The 4,937-nt window shown below is 46.7% G+C and overlaps 1 long non-coding RNA gene across 1 annotated transcript; it reads right to left on the bottom strand.

The window, feature by feature from the left end:
• Positions 1–750: 750 nt before the first annotated feature.
• On the bottom strand, positions 751–4,466 carry LOC138681821 (uncharacterized). Its single transcript, XR_011322023.1, has 3 exons — positions 4,054–4,466; positions 3,837–3,910; positions 751–2,250 (listed from the first exon to the last, which is right to left on the bottom strand). It is a non-coding gene; the product is annotated as an uncharacterized lncRNA (long non-coding RNA).
• Positions 4,467–4,937: the final 471 nt, after the last annotated feature.

Raw genomic sequence — 4,937 nt, 5'->3', positions numbered from 1 at the left:
AGTTCAAAGCCATTACCCCTTGTCCTACGGCAACAGGCCCTACCAAAAGGCCCCAGGTTTACAGGCTGCCGTCACGGTTTCGAAGAGCAGGACAGCAACACGGGCTACAGCGAGCCAAGGAGCTCTGTGGAGGTGCCACCGAGTGAGCTACAGCAGCGAGCGGACGTCTCCGCTGCGAAACTCTGCAGCTGACCAGCAGCTCTTCCTATATATGCTGGCAAAAACTGAGGGTCTCGCCTACCAAGAGAAAAAAAAAAAAGAAATCAAGAGAGTCTGATCTCAGCACACGTGGCATGTGAGGGCAGAGCAGCCTCGTACCTTTTCTCAGCACGTTCGTGCCCGGCCGAGGTCCCCACCGCTGACGGATTGCTTCCTCCGCTACCAACCACCACACCACATCCACAGGTTAACAGACACTTCGCAGTTAGATTACGGGGACCTGTTTTTCAGGATAGATAGAAGTCCGTATACTCTTCTCTATGTAATGCTCTCCCAAAGGATTTTCTGATCATTTGTCGCCCTTAAGCCCCTAAAGCCTACAGCAGGCTGCAGGGCAGCCCAGAGGTGCCCACGGTGCAGCTGCCCCAGGACAGCCCAGGACCCGGGAGTAACACTGGGAGCACAAAGCTCCATGAAACAATTTTTTTTCCCTATAACCCAGCCCGGGAAGCAGCACAAGACAGCCCGTGCATTGCTCCTGGCCACCAAGCCAGGTGGCTCCCAGGTTCTGAGCTGGGGCATTTCGGTTTGTCTCGGGCAGCCAGCCGCCGCAGCACAGCCTGCGACACAGGAGGGTCCCCGGCAGCCCCCCCGTATTGTGTGCCAACAAAATAAAGCCAGCAAAGAACAAAACGCTCCGGCTGCCCTTGCCCGCAGCCTCCCTCTGTGCATTGCTTGCAGTGCCATGACTACATTCAGTTAAGAACATCAGGTAAGCGCATTTATTTGCCCTGCTGTGCCACCCATCCCCTTTCCAGGATCACACGAGAAGAGGGGACGCGCTGGCAGACAGCAGCCCACATTATTTATATGACGGAGCAAAGCAAACGGTGCGCTTCGCTGGTTAGCTGAGAAGGAAATATTAATGTCCTTTTCTTTAGTAACCGTTAGTCCATGGAAGTCTTTGATGCAACACCTTTTTCTCTTCCAAAAAGCAATACAAGAAATCTTCTTCTATATCTAGTTTTACATCTGCGTTGACAGAGGTAAATGAAAAACAAACAAGTTGAGGGGAGCGCAAGCGAGCACCGGCCAGTGTTTGCCCAGCCGTGGGCTGTTACCCTCGGATTTACATTCCAGGAGTCACACACCGCAACTGGAATTCTCTCTTCATTTCACACTTACATGTCCTCGCTAGAGCCAGGCCCCTCACACTCTGCACAGCTGGTTTCGGGACACCAGCCCTATTGCAACTCAGTAGCTTTTAATCAAATTATTGGGGTTTTTTGTTTTGGTTTGGTTTTTGTCTCTTTGCATGTGTATGTGTAAAACTTCACTAATGGTAACACATTCCAGGATCATTTACATCTTAAGAAACATGATCCTGGGTTGGTTTGGTTTTTTGAAAAAACAAGCTATCGATGGGGGGGAGGGTTGCGCATGGAATCTTTTAAATAGATGGGTTTAGCTACTATCTTTGTTTTTCAAAGAAATGACAACATAAAAAAATATTTTTCATAGTAAAGAAAACTAAAGGCTTGTCCCCCTTTTCCCCAACAATTCAGTGTTTAATTGTCAAACTATTTTAGCAATTCTGGGAAACTAAAAATACTCTGACATTTCTGCAGGAAAAAATAAGTTACATTTAATTCTTAATCTTTACTCTAGGAAGCACTAAGACACCCTAGTGAGAACCAACCTGCTGGAGAGGCTCTCTTCTGATTGAAGATTTGTACCATATCACAACCAAATAACCTACAACCTTGGCAATCTCAGTCCTTTTCAAAGATACTTTTGAGGATTTTTGTTCTTTCGTGCTTTTGCAAAAGAACCTTCATGTACAGGGCATTTCTGACAAGGTAACCTGTTAGTCTCTAGAGACAAGCTTTAAGCGCAGCAGGCTCTGGGAAGCTCTCGAAGACAGGCTCTTGGTTTGCTTCTGGAAGAACCAGAGCAGGGGAATTGCTCTCCGCTTTCTGCCGCTCTGCTCCGTCTCAGGGCTGTCCCTGCTGAGCGGTCCCCACTCCGCTGGCTGGAGATGCTGCGCCGATGCGGTTCCCGGCTCGCTTCCCCGTGAAACTGAATTTAGTGCTGTAAAAGACATTACGTCTGCAAAAACAGCTCAGCAGGGCTTGAGAAGCTTTATATCCTTGTTTACATTAGCTTGTTGAATTCTCTGAACAAGAGTTTAGCTTTTGTTGAACGATACATTTCACCTGGCAGAAAAACTGATGCTCCATTTCTTACAGAGGCTAAACTCCCATTGACTTTAATAGCTGTCTAGCCAGCATAAGACCTGGAAAACCATTTAACGGAGCCATTTAGTACTGAAAATGGCCCAATATATGTATGAAAAGAAGCTTGTTTAAATGTTGGAGCTGATTAGAGCATCCCTTAAATTAGTCAGTGGCAAATCTTTCTCCCTCCATGACTTGCGAGCAGCATGTTTAACATAGTTCTCATCCCCAGAAACTAAACTGCCCATTTTTACTCTGGAAAACAAAAGTAAATATGTTGTATGTTCTCATCATGATCAGAATGACCTGCTTAATAAAAATACATTAACAAGTCAGACTGTGGAGTTACTTCCTCGGACTGCAACACCGTACCTAAAGGGCTTCTCTAAATGGTTATAGAACAGGCTGTATCATCCCTTGAAAGTGTAGAAGCGCTATTATCGTTAAAAGCAGTTTGATGCAACGCTACAGCCTGCGGACATAACTCTGGAGTCAACCACAGCAATACGAAAGCTTTAGCGATTAGGCCTCAGCTGATACTGATGTCTGTCTCGCATTTGGAGTAAACAGCGCCAAACCATTTCATACCCGAACAACGAGAAAGAAAAGCAGCGTATGGAAGAGCACAGGCTGAAGGGGGGCTCTGGCGGCAGGTAACCCATCACCCTCAGGACTAACACTATCATCCCACGTTAGGTTTGTGCTTGGATGGAGACCCAAAACAGCATCTGGCAAAAGGAGAACAAGGCAACAGAGGTGCCCGGCATCCCCTGGCAGCTGAACGAGGAGGTGGCCCCCCGCACGTAAGGGGGTCCGGAGGCAGCTGGAAGAGTCGGCCCAGGGTTTGAATGAGTCCGGAGCTCAAGCTTTCTTCTGAAACGACAGCATTCAACACAACAAAATAAAGCAAATACTGTTCAACTATGGGGAACAAGCCAAACCGAGCTAGCTGATAGCCTTGCTGCTCTGGTCACTGTCCTCCTTAATCCCAGCTGCACCCTGCTGTGTTCTAAATTTGGAGTAAACTGCTCTATTTTCTGTCGGATGTGTTAGGGTCGTGACACTGAAACTCTCAAAGTGAATCAGCGTGAGCAGACAGCGGTAGCCCGGCTCTACCGAGGACACACAGAGCCCCGTGCCTGGAAGATAACCTTCGGGTATTTTGAGAGTACAGACTTGCAGCCCTGAGGGGGGAAATCAAAGTGCAGGGACACACTGTCTCTCATTTTATCAAAATGCTTCCGATGGGAATGAGGAAGCCAAGTTCTTTGAGCTAAAGCTCCTCTGCCCTGTGAGGACAGAAGCTTTCTCTTTGTTTTTCTGACATTTGCTTTACACTGGAAAAGACAAGAGGGATTGAATTTATTAGGCATCTTCAGTAACCAAGCTATGAGCCGGCTGCTGTACCTCTAATTAACAACAGGTTTTAGAAAAACTCACCTTGGCTGTTTTCCTGCATCGCAGAATATCACCCGTCAGCAGTGCGTCCCCAGCTCCAACACTTCATCCAGAGGCTATCCAGAATGAGAAACAGAACAAAGACGTTATGGATGCAAACGTGCAATTTCTGCTCTCGGATCGAGAATACAGAATAAGGCTTGGGCTCTGCATGTGACTGGAATTGAAGATGTCTAGCACAAATATAAGAGACACTTACACTGCTATTCAGGTTGTTGAAGCTTGCAGGGTGTTGGTTAGTTACAGATTGCCCTCCATCTATTTTTACAGATGAATCCTGGTCTTTTCGCTCTTACTTGTTCCTTTGATTTATTTTTCTCTTCCAAAAAGGCAGAGCAACACAGATCGGAAGCCCTGGGATCACACTTTGAGAAAGTATTAGGGGTACAGAAAAATCTGTGTTGACCTCTCAGCTACACCCTCACCAACTCACATGCACAGCTCCAGGTTACCTTACCTGACCAAAAGAGGTCATGTGCTTTAGGAAACTACATTATTACTGATAAGTACAGCTTTTTCTTTTTTTCTTAATAAACTTTTAGCACTGCTAAAAGGGGAATTAATATTTTAAAAGTTAAAATCTTCTCTGGCTGTCCCAGAGATCAGAAAATCTTCCCCTACATGCACAAAACCAAAAGTGAAGAATTTTAAGTATCAAGAGACAACCAAAATGCCAAGATGAAAAGTATTTTCTGTAGAAAAATGGTTCCCCTTCCTTGTTTACTAAAACCTTGATGATTTCCTAAACCAAACCAAAAAGCAACCCCCCAACCTCCTCTTACAGAAGTGGGGCCTATCGAGTTCCAAGACCCCTCTTCTTCGTCCTTCAGAGCATCCCCCGGCCTCTGATCTCTCCCCACTTTACATCTCTGACTCCCAGCAGACTCAGGGCTCCTGTGTAAGACACAAAACCCCCCAAAATGTGCCCGCAACACTTTCCCTGAGGTGAAAATGCAGGTGGCATAGCGATAATTACTGAAGACACGAGTCGAGGTACGTGTGCGCTCTCACCCTTACAGCCGCTGCACCCTTGGCTGCTCCTTCAAAGCATCCTCACTTTCTGAAAGCAGCCCAAGTCCTACA

This window comes from Haliaeetus albicilla, chromosome 24, assembly GCF_947461875.1.
Source record: "Haliaeetus albicilla chromosome 24, bHalAlb1.1, whole genome shotgun sequence".
Classification (NCBI taxonomy): Eukaryota; Metazoa; Chordata; class Aves; order Accipitriformes; family Accipitridae; genus Haliaeetus; species Haliaeetus albicilla.
The sequence above is the reverse complement of the archived record's forward strand: the minus strand, read 5'-3'. Positions and strand labels throughout refer to the sequence as shown.